Consider the following 25616-nt stretch of genomic DNA (forward strand, 5'->3'; position numbering starts at 1 on the left):
CAAGTCTAAGGCCTTTTTCTACACACAGAATTGCACTGGCTTAACTAAGGGTGCAATTTTAAACTGATTCAGTGAAATGGATGCAAAGAGCTGTGTGGACATACTTGTTTTGGTTTAAGCAAGGTTTATTTGGATTTAGTGGAAGTCAGGTAGGAACAGGTTTAAACTAAACAGAAATAAGACGCTCAAATTCAGTGCGAGTATAACTAAATAGGTGCAAATTTGTGTGTAGACAACCCTGAAATTAAAGCTCTAAAATTTCTTGGGAACTTCATAGCACACCAAGTTATGCACAAATGTAACCTTCATACGTAGTCAGCCATGCTTTCCTCTCAGCAAAATATCGTTTGCCAAATAATCCTTTAGGGTGTCTGTTACTCTTATATAGCATTCTCCTAGTTTTGCATTGCTAGCATCTCATTCTGCTGCACTCTGTTAAAGTCTATTAACTAAGCCATACTATCCAGGATTACAATATCTAATATGTTGACTCATTAGCCAACATACTTATAAAAAGTAATTGTTCAGAACTGCTGACCATGCAGCAGATTAAATTGATGAAGACATGAAATATTTACTTTTGAGATATCTTGAAGGGTATATGGCAGTAGTGTGTGGCGCTGGGAGGGAGAGTCAAAATGAAATCCAATTTGCATGTTATGGAAGGGATTGGAGGGATAATGATATCTGATCTCTACTGGTATAGGATAGCTGTGATTTTTAATAGATAATCCTAATGTCCATACAGATATTTACAGAGACGTTGATTTCTTAATTTTTTGTCCCAGTGGTCTATTGTATTCCCTAATGCTGATAGACAGAATGAAAAGCCAACCTTCACCACTGCAGCTGATGTACAAATCGACTGCATAGGAAGTGCTATGGAACTAAGTTTTCAAATCTCCCACTACTGTAAAGAATGACAAACATGTGAAGTTCCGCTGCTCTTTGGACAGAGCCTCTATATCCACTTGTGATGCTGTGATTCTTAATGCCCTCTCCCCAGGAATTGAAGATGCTGGTTCATTTCTAGACAGTCATGAAACTTCAGTGTCTCCAAAATTCTAAGTTCTTAGAGCCTTGAAACTGAAAAAAAAAATCAACCTGCATTTTCTGAAGTGGAAGAAATCAGCTTAACATCTAATGTCCCATTTTAAAAACAGAAATATTGATGATTTACTACATTCCCCATTATACATGGATATGAACTGCATATCCCTATGGACATACTTTTAATAAGTCGCAGAATCTGCTTTTTGTTGATTTTACAGTTTAACCCAAACAATCATGAAATGGTCAGATTTTTTTCTTGTGTGTAAACCGTACTTGTGTAAATGTAATCGGGAACTTGCTTATCATTCTGCTTTTAAAATAAAAACAACAAAGAAAGGAACAATAAAATGGCCCATAAAATACATGGCAGCTCTAAAACCTGAAAATGAATAACTTTTCAGCAACGTCCAATTTTTCTTTTTATTTGCAGTTTTGTATGGCAGTAAATAGAATCCATCAGTATAACAGAGGTGGGAAAAAAGATTCCCCAGAACTGAACAGCAAAAACTATATAGTCAACTCTGAACGGGTAGGAAAGCACAGCAGAAGACTGGTTTAAGTTAAAATGCTGAGAAATTTCATCATTAGAAATACAAATTACTATTGTGCTTGTCTGTTGGATGACTATAAGGCGACTAAAGAAAAGTACCTTTTTCATTCTGTATTCTATATTACATTTCCTTTACAGAGTTAGTTTAGAACATCCCCAAGTCTTGTGGTTTAAATACTTATTATATCACTGTCTTATTTGTAACATAAGGCACCTACTACAAGCCTACTCCTCATGCAAAATTGCCAATTTATAGCAATATTCCTTGTTTAGAAAACAAGGCTATCCAAACACTATAATTACAATATGCACCAGCAGGCATAACCCTGAATTAATGCACAGACTCCAGATACATTCGTCAAATAGAGATTTTTTTCTCTTTGCCTTCTTCTCAGGGTACTTTTAAGTTCAGGGACAGAGAACATGTCTTCATTAGAAACATTAACATTCACAGGCTGTAGTAAATTTTGACAGTGAAAAGGTCTCTGTAACCTTTAGTTGTGCAGAAATTTACTTCCCAAGAAAATTACAGCTGGCACTGTCTTAATTAATGCTAGCTTTCTTTTCTGAAAATTGTGGGCTTGTCAGTAAAAAAGGCAGAAAAACCTGAGTTTAAAAGACTGGACACAAAAGATGCCTAGAAATAAAGCCCTGCAAAATTTCATAATATTGCTCTGTTTTTGTTCTACAGTAAGGAGATGAAAAGATCTCATTTGATTTTGCCAAATGGAGCAACATACATGTAATGTAGTATTGATTTGCATTCTCCCCTCTTTTGTCTTTGAGTTTTATCATGTAAAGTGTGCTTTTTAAGGTATTCTATTTTAAAAGGAATAGGTCAAATAAAATCTATATCTATTGGGGAAAAAATAAGGTGTGACTTCATTTTTTTGGCCTTTCTTTAAATGCTCATATTAGGCTGCAGCCAACAGCAAGAGTTGTAGCAGTGTTTTTCACATAAATTTTGATTATCTGACATTATCTTTTACGTGTTTTAAAATGGTTCTAAATACTATTGTAGAATTTTGTTTCTAATCTTACTATTTACACTTTAAATCTCTCAGTTTTATTTTGACAGTACATATGCTTTCTCTTTGGATTGAAGATTCACTTCTTTATCTCCTTGCCGGCTTTGAATTTTGATCATCTTGCATTATCTTTTTATCATCTGAGTAAGGTGCTAAATACATACTACTTAGTTCTTACCAATATGTTCTTATACATGAGTTGAATCATTGCTAAAAGCAAATCAGACTTTGTGTTCCCATCTTTTTGCTTTGTCTTATTTGATTTTATTTTATTTTGTGAAGATGGTAATAATAGGTTTATATGTTAGTGGTCTCCAAAACCCTCCAGCCTTCTGTACATGCCCTCATAATCCGCAATGGGATAGATTTTCAAGGTGCCAGCTCTGAATTTTGCAATGTGGCTTCCATCTATGTCAGTAAGAGTGGTATGGCTATAGCTCCACGTGAGGCTCTGACAATATACCTACAGTTTACACCACTTTGGCAGTCCAGGAAGCACCATTATAGCGTGTCAGCTGTTCAAAACATTTTATGTAAGTTTCCAGTAGCACTTTAAATTAAGGTGCCACGTATAAATGGTTTATTCATATTTATGAAATGATTAGTTGGTGCCACTACATCCCTTAATAACTTATTGTAAGACATGTTATAAAATGCATCCCCAATAAATGCTTAAAAGATGCTGCTGCAGCAGTATGATAAGCTGTTACAATAATATTTTAAGGATATAAGTATTGTACAAATAGTTTGGGCACTGGTTTAATGCATACTGTGAAGTTTTTTTTACAAGCATGTTATAAAATGCCATATAATTTAATAAATAATAAAATATTTATAACTATCACCTTAATAGAAAGTGTTACTATGTTTTCACAACTTTAATGTACATACCACATATCCTGAGGAAGTCTAAAAAGTACCCAAAGACAATAGAAGAGAAACATTCCAATCACTGGTGCAAATCTCCTGGCTACCATACCAATAAAGAAAAGTTCTTAAGAATTGCACAAACAATTGTGGGGCTCATATCTCTGGCACTTGAACTGTCCATTAGCAGTTTTAAAAAATATTTAAAATGTAATAGTCAAAACCGATTCTTATAGCATGAGTTTCCAAATAACTTCAGGTGGCAAAATGTTTTGACTGCATGCAACTCCTTCCACAACCCTGTACTTTAAATTTTAAATCCCTGATCCTACGTGCACAAGCTCTGGTACCTACATGGACCTACTGTAGGATCAAGGCCTACCATTGTCACTTTGCATATTGGAAAATGAATGGAAGAACATTATGACTGCATGTGATAAAGGGAAATGTACAGCAAAATACAGAAACAAGGTGGCCCATGATTGGAGCTCTAATTTATGTTCCTAGCCACTTTCCATCATAGAAATGTTATTTTTAGTGGTAATAAGCATGAAGGCTATTTGGAAAACTTCACAGCTACTCCAAAAATGAACACCATCTCAGAGAAAGAAAAATCAATACAATGACTCAAAAATGGTTTATCAGGAATTCTATGACAGTATGATGGAGGGTTTGGGGTATCCTCTTGCTCCCCTTTTATTCAGGACCAAATCTTGCTTGCTTGTTCAAATTAATAAGGTTATTTGTATGAGTAAGTCGAGCAGGAATCGGCCGTCAGGGAGATGATGTCTGGTTGTTAGGGCAGTGGACTAGAACTCCTGATTCTGCCACTGATTCACTGTGACCTTGGGTAATTCATTTAGGGCCAGACTGTGGCCGGCTCTTGCAGAGGTCTGGATGAGGGAGGCCATATGGAGTATATTGCCTGATACGGGCAAGGGACAACTGTATTCAGGAAGGCGCAAACTGCTCCCACCTTGCACCTGTAGGGAGAGCATACTGCCCAAAAGAGGTAGTGGGGAGGCCAGGCCATGGTTCTCTCCTTCACACTTCTCCCTGGAGAAGACACGTGATTAGGACTAGTCTAATGCAATGGTACAATCTAACCCATCAGCTCTCAGCCTGACCACCTGAAAAATGGATAGAGCAATATTTGCCTATTGTCAGGAGCACCAAGTATTTTACACACATTAAGGGATGGACTCTGCCATCGTCCCTCAGCAAGGCTACTTGAGAAAGGAACTACTCATCACGAGCAAGAGTGCAGACACTAGCCCAGAGTACTATTATGGCAGAATCTGTTCTCTCTGTTTGGGCTAAACTGAACCCAGGTCTTTCCAAAGGAATGAGAGGGAGTAAGGGTTCCCGCCACATGCATTCTGCAGGCCGCATGAAGGCCCCTGTGCTCAGAGTGTGCCCCAGATGTTTTCCTTGGGAACAAATGAGCAGCCAGAGGGTGGGGAGTGGTGGAGACATAGCTCTGCCCCTCTCCCCTCAAACTGACCGGCTGAGCAGGCGGGGGAGGGAAGAGGGGAGGGAGCATTCTGCACTTTGAAAAGCAATGTCAGAGTGCCCCCTCACCAGCACAACCACGGAGCCATGGGCAAAGCTGTGTCTTCTTGAGGCAGAATATCTCCATCTCCCTGCTCCTTCTTCTTACTCTGTGCTGTACCTAAATGGTACAACTTAGCTCTGGGTCACTATAAATGTACCTGTACTAACACAAATCACTCACCAGTACTGATGTTCCACTCAAGCTTTGAACCTTTGTTTCTTGTTGACATGATTCATCAAAAGCGCAGTCAAGTATGACACGCTTATCCTTTAACACACTGAAAAATGTGAGAAGCCTTTTCACAACTAACATCCTTGAATTTTTCTTTAAATAATTTTTGCATCATTTATTTTAGAAATAAAGCCAGCAGCTTAACCCTCCTTTTTTAGGCCCCAATCCTTTCAGCACTTGTATACATTCATACCTTTTGCTCTCTAGTAATCTCTAAATGGGTTTGATCTGTGTAAAGTTAAATACATGCGTAAGTGTTTGCAGGATCACAGCTTTAATTTGTCCAAAATAAAAAGACTGGGGTAAAATGTATAGAGATACCACTTATGTCATCATCTCATACTGTTTTTCTCCCTGTATTGTAATCACAGGACTCAAATATGATGCCTGTGAAATATTTTTCCAGCAGTACCATCTGGCTGCTTGGCAGATGTTTCCACCCGTTATGCTAGCAGCTTATATGGCTTTTGAGTTTGTTACATGGCAACTATTATATGAATGGACTTCCTTAACTTTATGGGTGCCTATTCCCCATTTTCCTTTTCTCTTCCACTTTAGAAAAAATAATCTTTAAAATCAAATACTTACAGGATTTTTATTTATTTGGCTATTGTAAAAAAAAATAAAAAATAAAAGGGGTGGGGTGGGGTTCCCTAGCCTTGTTAAATCTGCTAATGGACTTACAGACCCCCCCTCGTATGGAAGCACATATAACATACACTTTATTTCATTCTTCTGTATGTAGGTGAGATTCAAACAGACTTGCTCTCTGTCTTGCAATGAAATTGTGAATTTTGAATGTGCATGCGCACTGCACATTGTCTTCTTACTTTTGTAGATTGGGCCCTAGGGGCGTAACAATATATCATTGTATTAGTTGTCTAACAATTGTTAACATGTGACACTTGTATTTGCCCCAAGATAATGTACAAATATGTTTTACAGGTTTTTCTAATGATAATCATGATATTTTATTCTTCTTGCCCTTCTAATAATGATAACAGTATAGCTTTTTTTTTAAAACTGTTCTCAGTGAGTCTGACATTCAATTCAGAGAATCTAATGTCAGCAAGAAATCTATATGTACTCTTGAGAGTGGTAGGCAAGCCTCTTTCAATCTATTTTTAGGCTCCAGGATAATAAAGTGATAATTTCCTTCCCTCCGAATTTTTCTGCCTTTCCAATATTTATGCAGTATAATTTTTTGCTTTATTTGAGTGAAAAACATTGTTCACATCAGAGCTAAACGTATAGTGATATCTGTAAAAGGGAGACTCTTTGCCGTAAGACAACCTATTCTTTCAAACTGGAGTTTACATGTTGAGCGTGGAATAGATAAGACTGTGAGCATGGAGTCTGTTAGTATATTTATATTTTCTGGAATCTATTTGTTACGGAGGATTGTTCAGTTCCTTCAGAGCAAATTACTGCTAGTAGGTTTTGATTTTTGAGGGCAAGGTATCCATATCTTAATCAGAAATTGTCTACGGGCCTGGATTCTACACTGTTTCAGGAGTGGATTATTAAAGCATCAATTATCATCAGCCCTGATCAGTAGCCAATGATGGCTGATTGGTGGCCAATGGGAAATGAAATGGGTTTAGTACTCCCAGTCCAGTTCTCCAATGACAAATATTCACTTCACACACAACCCACTGCTATTGGCACTTACCTTTTTGGCAATCTCAGCAAAAAATTCATGGCCTAAAAGGTCCACAGAGATTGAACAATCTACTGGTCTCCCCTCAGATCAGTGTGTGTAGGCACATTTTGGGACAATATGGGAAGTTTGAACTTACGTTCCCATGCTGTGGTTGCTGGGTGAACAGAGGAAGCAGTAGTGGGTGTAGTTTGTGGGGAGGCAAAAAGCATTCCCCTCCGCCCCAAAATGCAAACCTCAGGCAGGTGCAGAATTTGACCCCTCCCTCCATGCATGGCCCCATTGGCCTAACTGGACCTGTCCCCGCAAATACAGAAGTCAAACTACGCCTAAGGTAGCAGTTACATGGCTGTCAGTCCAGCACCTTCAAAACGGCTAAACTTACAATTTAAAAAAAGGTTTTTAAAAGGGAAGCTATCAAATTCTGAGTGTGTTTGAGACTTGGTCTGCTTAATAGTACTGTAACGATAGCAAACACATCAGACTTCATTAAGAACTTGGGGTTATACACTAGTGTCCTTTGGAAATATATTAGAGAAGGCCAGCACATTCCCAGGCGATTCACCTTGTGAAGTTCCTTAGACTACACCTCTCAGGGGAAAGATTTTTGTATGCTATGTCAGCCTCAGGGCTATGGAATGATATCTGCAGTCCACGGTGTGCTGGTCTCTTTATTGTAATGGCTTTCCCCAACCTGTTCTAGTGGTAGCATAGCTTTCTTGGAAACAATGCTTCCATTGGTTCTCCTCCCCTTTGTGGATATGCACGCCTTTCTTCTGAAAGGGGTACAACGCAGAGAATGAGAGTCAGTGCTGCTGATTATATCTGCATGAAATCCTGCTTACGGATACATGGTCCTTAAAAGGACTCCCTCAGACTCACTGCCAGGATGTTTTCTCCTACCCTCTGCAATGCCAGCCTGGTGGGATAGGGATGGAGGGGTTAGTGAGCTGCTACTGTTCCCTTTCTACACCTCCCTCTCACCCAGTTGCTCTGGCTTCTGTTCTTCTCTGCCTTTTTTAGGGAAGAGGAGCTTTTAGGCCTTGAAAAGAAGAAATGCCTAAGCAATGATTATGTTTTACATTATATATGATAGCTTTAAAATATGTTTTCTTTTCACAAATTTCTTCCTTTTAAACCAGAGCATTTTTAGACTCTCTGCTTCATTTTCCCCAATACTGATCAAACGGCAGTTGTTTTCCCTTTGGGCTATATTTGACAAAGTTATAGCACTCAACAGGGACCTCCTAGGCCACCTCAAAGCAGAGATTAATCCGAACAATTTAGATCTCTTGCTGCTCCACAGGAGGATGGCATTCGATTGGATTATTTAGGGAGGACAAAGTGTTTTTGTTGATGAGCGAGATGAAATCCTCAGAGAGCTAAATCAATCTTATGTAGAGACCCCAGAGCATTGATCTTGGTGCACATTGACAATTTCTGGTTGTTTAGCTATTTGGAATGACCGCACAAAATGAGCAAGTTGTTATAGTTTTAAGGTTTTGGTATTTATTGGCAACCCTAGCACTCATATGATTAATCACACATTCAGAGTTTGAGCTCAGTGGAAATTGACTGCAATGCAGCAGAAACAAAGTTTTCAGTTATCATTGTGTAATAAATTGAAGCTATATCCCTAAGCAGATTTGTCTTCAAGTTTCCAATTTGCCTTGTTAAAAGTGTTGTTTATACAGTAGTTAGCAAAAATGCAAGTAATTACATACAGAATTCATTCTAAGCAATTCTTTATATTTTTTCTCTTTATTGGCTTTCTATCTTCATTATCAGATATTTTGTTATACCTAAGCAGAAACCACATTCAGGAAAACCTTTAAGTGGCCAGGACACACTATAGTGGCTTGCTTATATTCAGGAAAATGTTTCCTGAATACCATGCAGCAGTACAAGGCCTTCTGAACAAATGAACGGACTCAAATGCAAATGTCCTGTAATAAACCACTTTTGCTTTTGTACTTGTACTTTGTGGTGTTTACAAGTAAGAGGCAGGAATGGAGCTACAAACATTTCAGTTTCATCTCAAGAAATAATATTTAGTCTAAAGTAGCCTTTTTCTAAAAACAATGCTAGAATTTAACGTACATATTTCACATGATAAGCAACATCTGTTTATATTGCCAAAACCATTTAAAAAAATCAGAAACATAATTGGAAATTGGAGAATAAATTATGGAATTAAAATATTGAGAGAGTATACAGGTAATTGAAATGGTGAGTGAAGTGGGGTGTGTGTGTGTGTAAAAAGATGCAGAGTCTCTAAAGAAAAAATCAGCTCTAACTACCGTATGGTAGCAAAGACTGATAAATACTCTGTAGTCTTTCACATTTGCCACTGGGATCTTACTGTAACCTCAAAAAAGCAGTGGTTGGCTGTACTTGCCAGAGATAAGAATAAAACCATGCAACGGAAAGAGGAAACCCTGTAAGGCTGGTCTTGCACCTCCCTAGAGAGGCTTACACACTCATACTTTATAGAAACTACATCCATATCTATCAAGAGAGACCTAATTATAGAGCTCAGATTTTAATGACACACTGAAATTTACATGCGATTGAAAATATGAATATTCTTAAGCCAGCAGTCAAAACGCCAAGTGATTCACTTCAGAACCAGTGAATTATAATTCGGGAGCTCATTCCTTAAGGTAGAGACTTCCACATAGTTAGAGATATTTATTTTTAAAAAATGAACAATACTCATCAAAACCCATCTAGAATTTTATTGCTCCGTACCTTTCATTCATTTGATGCTCCTGTCTGAATGCCCTCTCTGAAAAGGGCTTGCAATAATAAATTTGTCACAATTATCTTTCCATCTGTGTATCTCAAAATCCTATATCTGATTTGGATACAGCAATCTGGGAAGCAGTGAAAATCCTTTTAATTGTCTGAGGCTCTTTAAGGGCAACATTACTGAATGATTTTTTTCAGGGTTCACATTAGACATAAAAGTTTGCCATGGGTTTTTTTTTTTTGCTAGGCTGTATTACACTATTGTTGCCTAGTTAACGGACTTCTATGTTCCTTTTTTCTCTTTAGTTACATGGAAACACCCCTATATCTCTACCTGTAGAGGAGATAAAGAGTTGTCACAGCTGCTGTCCATGCAGTCCTCAAACTAGAGAGTACTGTAATAAATCCTATTTTATTTTATGGACAAATAAATGCTGAGGTAAAATATTCTAGGATCGTTGCTTGAATACTTGCCATAGCAGCGCTACTGTAATAACCACTATGACATTAATTTACTGCAATGTGCCGTAGGAAGAAGGAAGAAGGAGGGAGAAGGGCATTAAAAAAGAAAAATTACTATCCTTTGGATTTATTGGGATTGGCCTTCCTCATTTTCAGCCATCATTAGTTGATTAGGTGCTGATGACAGTATGGACAAGCGTGCTAGAATAGTTGGCTAAGAAAAGCCCTAAAGGTACTCTGTTAATTGAGATGATGTTCATATTGTACTTACTGAACATAACTGCAGACAGTGAAATAAGAGCTTAGTGTTGTGTAACAGACCACATGAACATTCACTCATTATCAGGCTGTAATGGGGTAAAAACCACTATATATAGGCTAGTATTAGTACTGAAAACTCTACAAGTTTTAAACATTATGGAGACTTTATGGCAAGAAACTCTGTCTATATTGTATAACTTCCTGGGAGGTGCAGACAAACCTGTCTAATGTTGTTCCATAGTACCATTAAGGAAACATTACTCTATCACAGGAACAGAAAATTTGACTTATGCCTTTATCTTGTGAGAAGTGTGCACCTGAACATAATGGGATGGCAGGATTTGCTTACCCAGTAGAAGCTTAAACATTATTGATACCCTTTTGGTCTGCTTATGCCCTACATATTTCAGGTTTTCAAGTAATTTAGAGAGAATAGTGAGGGAACGCAGGCTTCTCCATCTTGCTTATGCAAAATCAGTATTGTACTCTGGGGATGGGGGTGGAGAATCTGCATTAGAACAGGGTAAAATTCACCCCTGTGCATAGGGATAGCATGAGGACAGTGAATCATGTCAGCTGGACTTCAGTGGTTCATGACCTTGCTCTGGCCGCTGCACCTAGGTGAATTCAGTGTTCAGTGCAGGGGGGGGGGGGGAAGAGGAGGTAATTCAAGTAAAACCCCTCAAAGAACTTTGAAAAAGAGCAGAGACCTTTTTAAAGGCCTGATCCTGCAAATATTTGTGCACTTAAGTAACTTTATTCACATCCACAGACCCATGGCCTTAAATGGGACTGCTCACATGAGTAAAGGACTCATGTGTGTTTGTAGGAGCGGGCCCTTAAAATATTACGTTTAACAAGATTACTAAATATTAAATTGTTTTATTTTAGAAAAGGAAAGTGAGTAATTAAATCTGACCATTGGCAGGTTCATGCTGAACCATGTAACACTGACTTAAAATACAGACAGAACCTTACTACTATTCAGTAGTATCACAAGCAGTTGCTATCAGCTTCACTTGGAATGGTGATAACACAATATGCAGTTTAGCAATTATAAACTTTATTTCCACTAATGATATTCTGATATTGACTTCAATTAAGATAAAAATCAGGATTTACTCACCTATCATGTAAGTAGCCATGTGATCTACATGGTCAACATTTGACTTATGCGGTGCTGAAAGACAGAAATTTGCTGTCTCATCCCACAGACACTTGCTGCTTTCAGTCATTGACGAGCCCTACGTTTCTTGTCTATAGCAATGCGTGTTCACAATAGGTAAACTGTGAACCAGAAAGATTCAGAAGTTTGGCTCCAATAGTAATACAGTTATATATTGAAATGTACTAATTAATTTTTCAGAGCGTGGAGTATGTCTATCATAAACACTGTACAATAGGCAAATGAGTAACAAATTCTAATAAACATGCAAAAACAACAATCCAATGAATCTAGAGCCAGATATTTCATTCAACTCTGAGTGCAGTTGCATGTGCAAAAACACCCAGATTTGTGCGCCTAATTACCATCTAATTACTGGATTGCACAGTCAGATAACAGCTGGTCATCCATGCTAACATTTGCTGATGTTGCCATTGACCCAAATATTTTTATGGGACTTTGTTAGTATTCAAAGGCTTCTTTTGCAGTAGTCAGATTTTTTTTACGATAAATATGTATCTATCTTTAATGTCTGATAAGATAATAAATGGTGTTGTTTTCTTTTAGATATGCTGTGACTTTGGTGTTCAGTGAAAGTTGTGTTCTGTCCAATCATACTATTGGATATATAGACACATAGTGGCAGAATCTTAAATAAAGGATTTTTAAACCTGAGCAAAGGAGTCATGAGCAAGCTGAAGCATATTTGAAGACTCAATTTAAGGAGTCAAAAATCCAAAAGATAAAAGAGATATTCAGCATCAAAGACAAGAAACGCTCTCAAGAAAGAGAAAAGACGTCATGTAGTACAACATGTCCCCTTTAACACACACATGGAGTAATGGTAGGCCTGTTCCTGTTCCTATTGAAGTCAATTGCAAAACATCCATCAACTTTTATAGGATCAGAGGCAACATGAACACGTGGGTGGTCACCCTCGCATGCCTCCCTGGCATCAGGTGTGGCACTGCAGATGAGTCCTGCCTCTGTGACACTCCGCTTGGAGTATAAACAAATCATGACCAGCTTTGGGTATTAAAGAGCACCATCCCCATAGGGCTTCTTTTATTTAACAGAAAGTCTCCCACAGGCATACATGGCAGCGTTCTATCTCTACCCCAGCTTCTTAGTTGAGGGACTCACTTAGTCCCAGTCTGTCTGTCACCTGCCTTGAGTTCAGTAGCCACCTCCATCCAGGCAATTCATCTGGTTGTTCTCATCTCAGGTCTTCTAATGCTGCCTGGGTGGAATGTCAGAGCCCATGGAGGTCTATCAGAGGCTGCCCCAAATACTAAGTGGTGCCCTCTGGGCTGACTCTTCTGCTAGAATCCTCCACTTTACTGAAGCTCTTCTTCCAGGCTCCGTGGCCTCATGGGCTCCCCAAGTGAGCTCTGTGTTTCCACGATTCCCTCTTTTAGGTGATCTGTGCTAAGAGCTTGCCTTCTGCTTACTCCAAACTTCCTGCCCTGGGAGCAGTTTCTGTTTGACTCAGGCTCCCTGCTCTGGAGCATCCTTTCTCCTTAGGAGTCTCTAACTGAAGTCCTTAGTCTGTTATCATGCCCAGGTGCTTCCCTGCCTAGTTAACTGCCTCCCTATTACTCAGTGAGTTGGCTATTCGCTTTTTCCTGGTGAACCTGAGTTGCCTCATTCCCCCTTGTGGAGCCTTTCAGAGGTAAGCTGAGTACCTGCCCCCCTTCAGAGGGCTATCTACCCTCTGACAGGCAGGCTTTATGTTTCTATTTTTCATCTGCTTCTAATTCCAGCATTACTTTGTGGCTGTATTTAGATTCGGTAGTAAAGGAGAACAGACTTGATTGGTGTTTGCCTGACCTTTAGCCAGACAAGCAGCTGACACAAATGGTAGGAGGCCTGGATCCAAACTATACATCTGAGACTTTTGGTTCTCCATTGCCTGTAGTCTTGTCTAGTCATTTATAATTGGGCCAGGTTAGTGTAAAATGCTACCATTCTGATTTGGTGATATTTCACAGCCACTTTGCCATGGTATGGATAATCATACAACATGCAAGGGTGTGGAGTATCAGGCTGCTCTCACTCATAGCAGTTGGTTCTTCTGATCTAGATCCTCCTTCTATTACCAAACAACATTGGGATGACGAGGCTAGACATTTTCCAGTGTTGTAGGTAGAGTTTAGATTTTTCTTTTTCAAAATCCTGGGTGCAAACAGATATCATAATTAAGGGTCTCACTAGATGGCCCTGTATTTAAACAGGAGGAAAAATGGAAGGATTGATATGGGTATGGAAACATGCTGCAGCACGGTCAGTTTCCTAGCAACATATTGGGCATAGCTGATCCTGGCAGTGATGCCTGATTGACTGCACTTCCTGACTGATGGCGGGGCAGAGCTAAGCTACTACTTGACCCAGCAGCAGCCTGTGCTCCTTGACTGCTCAATAGATTCCACAGTGCAGCTGCACTTGATCCTGTTTCCTGTGCGTTCTCCAGCCCAGTCTGCTCTTGTGTCCACTTCAGTTCCTGTCCTTCTCTGTCCTTGGCACCCCAGCTCTGACCCTGGCTCTGCTTACCAACCATGTCTCCATCTCATCCTTTGGCTCAGACCCTTGGCTCTGCTCTCAACTATGCCCTTGTGTGTCCCATGGCCCTGATTCTGGACTGTAGCTCAGTACCACTCCACTCTAACCTCCAGGCTTGGCCAGCCCATTGCTCTGACCACCCACATTCTAGCTGTGTTCTTCATACATACCTACAATTAGTTATGCACACTCAGACTTACCTATTCAATTTCTTTATCTACAGGAATAGCTTTATTCCTCTATGACTTCGAAAAATTACCATGAGAATCCCTGGGGATGGTGAAGTCCAAGCTGAAATGTCCACAGTCCAAGTAAATATATGGCAGAGCTCCTGGAGATGGAGTGGCTAAGACAGACATGACTACACTTCAGTGTCATCGAGTTGCTTGGCAGGATAACTCTATTTTGCTCTCTTTCCCAACACCTTTGTGAGATCTGGGAAGGCTATAGCCTGAGCACTGTTACGGCAGAAATCAGTCCAGCACCAAGAATCTTAAGAAGCCACACAGAAATCAGTGGGCAACTCAGCCCAGCTCCTGTCCATGTTCAATTACCTCACCTTCTTAGCACTGTCTCTTCTCCAAACCAAAATGTCCACTACAAGATGTCTTCTCTCCTTTCCCAACCTTCCTTTCTTTTGAACATACCACTGAGAGGGGAAGGGATTAGAAAATACAACAGCTGTGCCTTGGGGCAGGAAGGCTGAATCTTTTCTGTGCTCTCTTGTATGGCTTGAAGGGGACGATGACACCATCTGTAAAATAAAGTGTTTTGTTATATTCATCCATAAATACATCCAGGCATTTGCATGGACGGACTGGATCACAAGCAATAAAACGAATTCACAATGGACCTACAATTCTAGACACAGCTGCACCCACAGAAAGAAGCACGTGTATGGTGTAAGAGCTATCCCACAATTTTATGTCAATGAAAATGTTTTCAATGAAACTGAAGCTTCAAGCTACCCTCAACCAAGATGGCTACAATTTCCTAACATTCTTTGGAAGCAAAGCTGCCCCTAGAAAAGATGGAAATCTTATTGTTCCCAGTGGGACTGAAGCGAGGATGTCCTCTACTAAGATGGCCACTCACTATTCACCATTTAAGGCCAGGTGAACAGACAGGGAGGAAAGAGAGGGTTGAGACTGGGAATTAGGAGAATCCATGAGACTGCAGAAGGAAGGATGACTCTGGGAGAAAGCAGATGACTGGGGATAGGGAGACTAGGGGAAAATTGAAGGCAGGACGGGAGATTGGGAGGACAGTGGTGATGGGTGTGGGGATAAGGAGGATGTCTTTGAGGATAGGGTGATTGCTTGATGTCAGAGACTGAGAAGAATGGGAGGTAGAATGTGAGGGGCAGGAGAATGCAGAGGGGGCAAGGAGGAAGAGGGGGCAGGATACTGCTCAGGAGTGAATGAGAAAGTGGGATGAGGGAAGAGTGATGTGGGCAGGGGAGAGGATCCGGGAGAATATAGGGAGAGTGATAGGGGAAGGAGAGTAAAGGAGGATAGAATGGCAGCTGCCCCTCCATAAGAGGTCAGAAAACCTCACAGTACAAACAGTCTGGCCTGAGAAGTGTGTAGCCCTCCATTTTGGGGCATGAACAGTTTTGTTTGAATTTTCAACCTGAATTGTTCACACACAAATTGGGCCAAATTAAACAATGGACAGATCAACAACTCAGAGAATTATTGTTTTTTAATCTGACAATTTTAAAGCCATTTTCATGATGGGGGGGAGGTGGGGGGCGAATCATTTTTGACCTTTTATGGTTGGCAATTTTGTATTGTGCCTCTAAAAATCCCATAGTAGATGTGTCATCGGCTATGCCCCAATATGAGGCTGATGTCTGCCAGGGAGAAAAGTCATTGATGAGACTTGAGATGAGCTGAGGAGTCCAATTCGTGCTTTACAGGTTTTTACACATATGTGACAGGTAGTTGTTGCAAGAGCACAATTGCTGGTCGGGATGCTGTACACTTTCCTTCCTCCTCTGCCATTTCTCAGCTTCTTTGACAAGGCGATTCTCTTCAAAACAGGGTGAGGCTTGATGTATGATGCAATGTGGGTGATGTTAAGGCCCTTGGCTGAGGTGCGCAGGCGGCAACCTCACAAAACTTAACAGGAAAGAGCCATGGACCCAGTGGCAGGGGAGTCTGAGACAACCAAAGGTCTCTGTCCTGCTGCAGCCCTCATCCGCCTTCACAGCCGCAGAGAACTGACAAGTCCTCGAATATGCCCGTTCCGCCATTGGAGTCTTGAGAAATTTGTCTGGAACTTCACCTCAGAACAGTTCGCCAAGGGTGACCCTACCAGGAGTACAAGACTCCAGACGACATAGTTCTGAGGGTCATTGGGACACATAAGCCTCTCCATCACAACAAGGTAACAGTCCAAGGAGAAGGATACTTTTATACACAAATGGGTGGCATTATGTACAATCACCTGTTTGCATCTGCAAATCTGGGTGGTGTGGGCACAGCATATTGTACTGAAAAGCCACTGCAACTTTTAAGGACAAAACTCTCCCAGCCAAAACCTGGATAATATTTTTGTATTTATTATTTTTCCATGGATCTTTGCAGTTCATGATTCCAGCTAGAAATGAAGGTGCTGCAGTATCATAATTAATGGTGTTGTAATATCTTTGGCCTGTCAGAAAGTGCCAAGAGTTTTGGGAGAAAGCAAGTTCTCATGAAAATTCCAGCATAATTCTACAGACCCAAGAGGTTCAGCTAGATAAGTGTACAAAATGGAGTGAGTTTATTTGAACCAAACTGCCAGTCCTTTTCAGGTTCATTAATATTTTTGTAAAATGATACAAACCAAAATTTCTTAGAAGATATTTCATAACATTTCTAAAATAATTTTGCCTGAGTATACAGGCTTCTACAGCAAAAGCAAGCTGTATATGTAGTGCCATTACTAACTGGCTGTGTTTTGACAGATTTTGATTTTGTGGCAGTTTTGGTATTGTATGGCTGATTAACTTTACCCTTTGTTTTTTTATACATCTCTACAGTACTTCTTCCCATTTGTCTCCACTGACTGCTCTAAGAGATCAACGGATCAGATGTCAATCAGGTCCTTCCTGTACTACTTTCTAGATTCCAGAACATCCTCCCTCTTTTTCATATTTTCTGTCATTCTCTCTTTTTTGCTGTATTAAATACTTCCCAACTCACTGGAATTCCAAATCTTTAGGCCATCTCTTGAGTGGCCCCTATTAACACAATTGATACTGTTTCACAATGTTCATCATTCCTGCAGCATTTGCCCAAACACTCCAATAAAATCTTTCAATATTGCAACAGATTGGGATTTTTTGCAAGCAGGAGACACAGATCGTGGGTGTTAAAAAGGAGCACAAAATGGTTTTGATTCTGTTTTATGAAGTTTAGGTTTAAAAAGCCATGATGAGAGCAGATCAAATTATTCATGGTGAATAACATTTGTTGTCAATTTAGCCCATTTTTCTCTTCCCAAATTGTCAATGAACATATCCTAAGGCCAGTTAATATATTCAATATTTTTAAGTATTTGTGGAATAGTTTGGAAGAACAATTTTAGCCTATTGTTGCTTCACTTTGAAAATTCTCTATTTACTCTTTATTCAGCATAACTGGTCGTTTAAGTCACATGGAACTGTTTCTGGTCTCTCATTGAATGAATGCAACTTTTAAAATTAGAGAACAAATAGCTAATAGTAAGTAATGAATAAGGGACTTTTTGGACAAATATTCATTTGTTCTAAAATTTGCAAAACTATTCAGATTTCCAAACATTTTCACAAGCACATAGTAGTTGTTTCCATAAGGGTGAATAAAAAATATTATGACTTCAACCATGACAGAGAATTAAACTTAAACTTTTTGTTTGTGAAAATAATTGTGAATAGTTAGTTTTTTTGAGTTTAGACTTTTCAGTTTAGTTTATATTATTAATATACATTAGACATTTATTAAAAACATAAGTTTTGCGATAGCTGATAGTAGGAGTAAGAGTTCTATTGCACTTTTCCCAATTTTATATATAAGAAGAAAACTTAAGTGTTTCATTAATGTAAAGCATCTAGCACAGAGAGTAACAAATACTGCAACATGCTGCATATGCATATGTGAAGATTTAGAAAAATGTTGATTTTATATTTTATTATTTAAGAAATAGGATGTAACCCTGTAATGAAAAACCTTGATCCTGAAAAGACTCAGGCACATGAGTAATTCCATAAAAGTTAGTCATGTAGGAAAGGCTTTTCGGAATTGGTACCTAAGTGTTTCATTATGGAATTAGCAAATTAAGGTTGCCTGTGCAACCTTAATATGTCCCTTTTCAGGCTACGAAATATGATTTAGACCCTGATCCTGCAAAAAGTCAGGCAGGTGTTTATATAGTCCAGGGATCGGCAACATTTGGCACGCGGCTCGCCAGGGTAATCACCCTAGTGGGCCGGGCCAGTTTATTTACCTGCTGACGCGGCAGGTTTGGCCGATCACAGCCCCCACTGGCTGCGGTTCGCCATCCTGGGCCAATGGGGGCAGCGGGAAGCAGCGCGGGTGAGTGATGTGCTGGCCACAGCTTCCCGCCGCCCCCATTGGCCCAGGACGGCAAACCGCGGCCAGTGGGGGCTGCAATTGGCCAAACCTGCCACGTCAGCAGGTAAATAAACTGGCCCGGCCCGCTAGGGGGCTTACCCTGGCGAGCCACGTGCCAAACATTGCCGACCCCTGATATAGTCCATTGGGAGACTTACATGTGTAAATTTAAGCGCTTGCTATTTCTTTCCAAGATCAGGGCTTACAACATACATATGCACAGGCAACTTTAACTTCACTATTTCCTGCTTACTGAGTAGAAGCCAAAAATTTTCCCAGTCAGAAAATATGGTTTTGTTGAAATCAAGATGTTGGCATTTGAAATTTTCAGTTTTGAAATTTCTAATGAGAAACTTTTGGAAATTTATTGTTTCCCCCCAAGCCCCCCAAAAACTATATTGTGACTTTTCATTCAGATTCAGAATAGATTTTGAAATGTCAAAATTTCTTACAAAAGGAATTTTTTAAACATCTTTGCTATTGAATGCTTCATTTAGCAGCGTTGGGGTTTGAACCTCTCCTACGCCTGCAGGAAGAGCGTCAGAGAGCCAGTTCTTACTTTTCAATTCTCAGGCCAGCACTAGCACTGAGGAGGAGGTTAGAGCTGCTTTCTAGGAGCTTTAACTTACTCCATTAAAGCAGGATCCTTAATGGACCCTGTGCCAGTGGAGCAGAAGCACAATGGAATGGAGCGCTGGCACATCCTCTTCCTCCCCCGGCTGCCCTGGACACTCTGAGGGGTATAGAGGTGGCACAAGCAGATCCTGGAGCCAATCACTTTGACCTCGTCACCACTTGTCTTTGAATCCCTCCACTGACTCCCCCGTCTCTATTACATGCTTATCTTCACTTTCAAGGTAGGGGGGGCTACACAGCCAATCCCCACCCTACCTCTCCTCTCTCATTCACTATCAAGCTATTGATGCACACCTCTGACTGGCCCATGATGCCAGCCCCCATTGCCCACTTGTTAGATTTTCAAACAAGGACCTTTATGCTTTCTCCCCTGCTTATCCCCTCCCCCATGCTTGGGAGTAGCTCCCCATAAACATCTGCAAAGCTAATTCACCATCCACTTTCAAATCCCCCTCAAAACTCTCTGCGCCATAAACCTACAAAAAACTAGACTGTGGGTGGGCCAGTGGTTCTCAAATGTTTACTAAGACCCCCCACAACAGCATTTTGTCTTTTGGGTAATCCACCATTACCCTTGCTTCCCCTCCCCTCCCCAGCCCTATAGCCACTTGCTCCTCCCTCCCCTTCACAGCCCTACAGCTAGGGTGACCAGACATCAAGTGTGAAAAATCGGGAGAGGGGGTGGGGAGTAATAGGTGTCTATAGAAGAAAATGCCCTAAATATCCAGACTGTCCCTATAAAATAGGGACATCTGGTCACCCTACCTACAGCTACGTGCTCCTCCCTCTCCTTCCCAGCCTGGCCCAGGCCCCCTGCACAGCTCCCTCCAGCACCCTTACTCTCACTCCTCCACCCCTGTCCTCTCCTGCATCCCCAGCCAGCCCCTCTCTCCCCACAGCCAGGCCAGGAACCCTACCAAGCTGGTGATTGTCTTTTTCAGTGACTATTGCCACTTCCTCTGCACTTCTGCTGCTGCCCAGATCCCACTCCCCAAGCTGCCACCTGCTGCCCAGGGGAAGAGCCAAGTGGGATCTGGGCAACAGCAGCAGCGTGAAGGAAGTGGCCAGAGTCAGGGAGCAGTCAGCAGTCTGCCTGCCCTGGGTGCACCCCCTCCCTGTCCCTCCTGCTTTCACTTCCTCCGGGCAGCAGGTAGCAGCAGCAGTTTGGAGAGAGCATCACCAGGGTATGCGTGGGGTGGGGAGAGGCTGCTGACTGAGTGCTCGCTGGTTCTGGCCACTTCCTGCATGCTATTTCTGCACAGGCGAAGTGAGAACGCAGGACACTGGGAGGGGGAGAGCCTTTAGGCACGCATGACCCACATAGATCCTTTCTGCAACCCACCCTTTGGGGAAACATTGAGCTATGCTGCTGAAGTGCAAAGAACCTGTCCTGCTGACCAATACTGTCTCATTGTTTCCTTGTACTCCACTGCCTGTCTGTATCAATTTGTCATCTCATGTCTTATACTTAGATTGTAAGCTCCTTGGGACAGAGACTGTATATCCCATGTTGAAATGTTCCCAATTTGCTGTTCGCCAGTTGCAACCAGTTTCCAATGGGATTGCCAACTTTCTGATTGCAGAAAACTGAACATCTTTGCTCTGCCCCCTGCCCCTTCCCTGCGGCCCCGTCCCTGCCCCAAGGCCCCGCCCCCGCTCACTCCATCCCCCCACCCTTGCTCACCCGCTTATTTTCACCGGGCTGGGGTGGGAGGTTGGAGTGCGGGAGGGGTGGGGGGTTAGAGCTCCGGATGGGGATACGGGCTCTGGGGTGGAGCCGATGATGAAGGGTTTGGGGTGCAGGAAGGGGCTCAGGTGGGGGTTCGGAGTGCGGGAGGGACTGTGGCGTATGGGCTCTAGGATGGGTTTTGGGTACAGGAGCAGGCTCAGGTTGGAGTGTGGAGGGAGCGTGGGGTGCTTTCTCTGGGATGGGGCTTAGGGCTAGGACTGGGGCTTGGGGTGCAGCTCTGGCCGGGTGGCACTTACCTCAGGCAAATTCCGTAAACGGACAGTATATCCTTGCATCCCCTAGCCACAGGGGCGGCAAGGGGGCTCTGTGCACTGCCCTCGCCCGCAGGCGCCAACCCCACACCTCCTATAGCTGCAGTTTCTCCCTGGTTGGCCCTGCGCCTAGGAGCCACAGGAATATAGCGGCCACTTCTGGGAGCCATGTGGAGCTAGGGCAGGCAGGCAGCCTGCCTTAGCCCCGCTGTGCCACTGACCGGACTTTTAATGGTCTGGTCAGCAGTGCTGACCGGAGCTGCCAGGGTCCCTTTTCGGCCAGGCGTTCCAGTCGAAAACTGGACACCTGGCAACCCTAGATCTGATTATAGAATCTGGCCCGTTATGTCTCTTTTAATTTCATTTTTGCATGGAATTTCATGTGTTTTTTTTAAAAAAGGTAAAAGAAAAGAATTCCATCCTATGCAGCTATTTGCTGGACAGTAATAGAACGCTCTGTAGTATACGGACAGGGCCGGCTCCAGGAACCAGCTTAACAAGCAGGTGCTTGGGGCGGCCAAGGGAGAGGGGCGGCACCTGCGGCAATTCGGGGGCGGCAGGTCCCTCACTCCCTCTAGGAGCGAAGGACCTGCCGCCGAACTGCCGCCGCCGATTGCGGCTTTTTATTTTTTATTTTTTTTTGCTTGGGGTGGCAGAAATGCTGGAGCCGGCCCTGTATACAGAACTATTACAAGAGTGCTCTGTACAAGAAATGTTGTATGTATATATGTATACATATCTATCTATCTATCTATATGTATATATATATATATAAGTAGTTAGCTGATATATAAAGGTGCCAACAGATGGCACTTAATAATATGTAGCATAATTCCTGAGTTTTGTAGGACCAATAAAACTTCTTGTGCACATCTAATGGCTTCTTTACATGTGGCTCTTAAGAACTGGCAGGGAGCTGGAGTAGATGTCTGCAAGCAACAAGAGGGGCTGGCAATGAGGAGTTGAATTGTCAATTTTCAACAAATTCCCAGATGTATCGCAGGGAGGGAATTGTGTGTTGTGGGCTGGTCCAATGGAAAGATTAGGGAAGGAATGAGGAGTTAAGGCTATGCTGACATGCTTAATATTAGACATGTGCTCAGGTGCCTTGCTGAAGCATGGCCAATTTTCTTTCTTTCTTTTTTTTTAAACCCTTGCTTGAAGGAACCATTGGTACCCAAACAATACAGTAATGAGCACCTTTGACATGAATAATGTAAATGCTATGAGAAACCCAGAAGAAGGAGAAAAATACAAAATAATTATCTAATGAAAATACATATTTTACCAAGTAAATAGTAGGGGTTTTTAAAGGTCTCAAATAATTAACATAGCTTCAAACCCTCTAGTGTTTGTTCTCAGGAGAGACAGTCAAGACAGATGTACCCTAGAGACCACAACTGATGAAAAGGCAAAATTTCCAATCTCCTGGTTAAACAATACACATTGTGTAACTTTTTAATAAATATTTTTAAATGAAACTACACTTACAAATACTTCTTGCTAACGGTCTCTTGGAGCTTAGATACCAAGTTGATAGGCGCTTGGTAAATGCGAAAGATAAACAAACATCAAAATGCAGGAAATTCAAAGTTAAGATTGACAGTCCTGTACTTAACATGTCTATTATACTAATTATTATCAATAATAATGACTGGCACTTAAGCCCCTATTCTGCAAATGTATACAAGAGTAACTGGAGCTGGTCAGAAAAATTCTGACAAAACATTTTGTTGTCAAAATTTGCTGATTCATCACAATCGAAATGTTTCATGGAGACGATTGGATTTTGGCAAAGTTCTGACAGAACCCTGCCCAGCACCTTGGCAGTCTGCCTGATGGAGATCCGCGAGCCTACTCTCCTCTTAAGGACATACTTTCCATATAAAAGCCTTGTAATGGTTGCAAAGGAACACCACACATACAGCTGAAATTTCGATTCCTGCATCATTTGGCAAGGATCATTCAGAGACCAGTAATATTTAAAGGAAAAGAAAGGAGAGATTTTCCACCATTTGTAGTGAGTGCTTTGGAAATTCCTGTCTCTGCTGTTTACATATTTAACACGACCATTTGATTTTTCCTTCAGCTTTCAGACAGGCCAGTGCTCAGTGTGGTATGGTGTGAAATACAATAAGGGGAAACAAAGAAAAGTTAAACATTGATTAACTAAGGCAAACATGATACTAACTGCTGACTCCTTCCAAATGCAGAACATTATTAGCTGGACTGCCTGTGAAGAGTAAAACTTGGAGGAATGACAATCAGCCTTTCTAGGATTTCTGGAATGCTGTTCAGGAACAACAGCTGATTCTGTTTCCAACACAGCAACATTGCAGCCGGCAAGACTTTGGGGGGTTAGAATAATCGTTCTTTTCAGGAGTAGAAGTGAGCAGTCTTACTAAAGCAGGGCCAGGTAGCTTACACTCCTGAACTGAAATCCTGGCCCATTCACGTCATTGGGAGTTTTGTTGTTGAGTTCAACGAGGCCAGGATTTTACCTTTAGATTCTTCAATGATTTCTGTAGAGTCACTGTGGGATCCTCTCTGTGCCTCAAGTTGACCCATCTGAAATAATAAAATAATAATAATAATATTTATCTATCTCATAATGTGAGCTTAATGTTCAGATAGCGCTAAGATCCCAAGATGAAACGTATCCTATATGTTGTTGTTATTTATTTATTAATCCATAACCTCTCTGTTTAAAAATATAAGTTGTTTAGGGATTTAAAGCCTTCTATTTGATTTTTCAGATACAAAAATGAGATGTTTTCAATATGTATTGAATAAATTACACAGATTGTTTATTTAGTGGCATGTATATGTAATGTATTAGGCTGCTTATACGCATATTAACAGCAGATGGGAGAAATGTTAGAAAATTTTAGAAGAAAAGAGTGAATTTTACTCTATTGCTAGGGACATATTAACAGATTCACCGACATTTATGCATATTTTATATACCTGTTTACTCTGCCACTCACTAGGAAAGTATAGTTACAATATATTAGCAACTGCCACATCACATGGCATAGTGGTAACCTCCTGGCAAGCATTTCAAAAAGCATCCCTAAAAATGCAGATAACCTATCACAACCTGCAACATCTTATTTGCATACATAAATATCTAAGATAGAATTATTTTCCCCAGTGATGGAAAATGTACTTAGAAATAGAACTGCCTATTTAAAAACAGGGATTGGGTATGATATTTCATGTTACTTCACACATGTGTGATATCAGACACTGCCCACTTATTGAAAGTAAATAGAATCTCAAAAGCAATTCAAAGCCAGGACAGAGCCTGCCGTATTTTTCAGGATCATGTCCTTTTATCTGTATTGGGAGGTGCCTAGCACATTTCTCATCTCCCCTTCCCCAAATTACAGCAAGAAGAGTTAACATGTCAAGAAGACAAAGTGTAAGAGCATATGTACTACACTATGCAAATGAGCTGTGATGTGTGCCATCAGCCAATTCTCTGTGGCACGCTCCTCTCCACACCACATAGATTTCCCATTGGAAATGCAACTGGCTGTTAATGCCTTCAGACCCTGCACTGTGGTGGAGGGGAGAAGCTGACAGTGGCAGCATGGCTCCCCCAGGTTGGGGTTTATCATAGTTGTTAAACTGGGGTGACAAAGCCTTTTTATGGTATCATTATTGCTAGTGTCTTAATTTTCACATGATGGGCATCTATAGAGGCTTTTATAAATATAAATAAATACATAAAAGCATTCTTGCCCTCAGTCGGTGGGGAAGCATGTCCTTAGCTCTGATGGTTTAGGGAGCAGTGGCAGACTTATAGCCAACCCCGCCCCTCTCCCTGAATGCCTTCCAGTGGCGTGTTGACCCTGGAAAGCAACCGCTCTGTCTCGTTCTGTGAAGGAGCTCAAATCACAGGAGCCAGTGTCCAGCCCATATGTTATGAGACTTTTTTCATGGGCATACATGTGCAGCACCTGTCACAAACTGACCTTAAATATGGGTATTTTAAAAAAAAATAAAAAGTTGAACACTTATCCCAGCATTATGTACAACAAATGGAAAATAAATGAGAGTTTTGTCAGCTTCCAAGATTTTATCATGAGTCTCAGGATATTTGGTGTTTTTCTTAAAGTGTCAGCTCTTGGAGTCATGTGACTACACAAGATCCTCAGCTTTCATTTTAAAGTAAGTTTATAGACTTCATGGTTGTCAAGAAAAGCTTGAAATCCTAAAGGATCAAAACAC

Source organism: Chrysemys picta, chromosome 14 (genome assembly GCF_011386835.1).
Source record: "Chrysemys picta bellii isolate R12L10 chromosome 14, ASM1138683v2, whole genome shotgun sequence".
NCBI classification, from domain to species: Eukaryota; Metazoa; Chordata; order Testudines; family Emydidae; genus Chrysemys; species Chrysemys picta.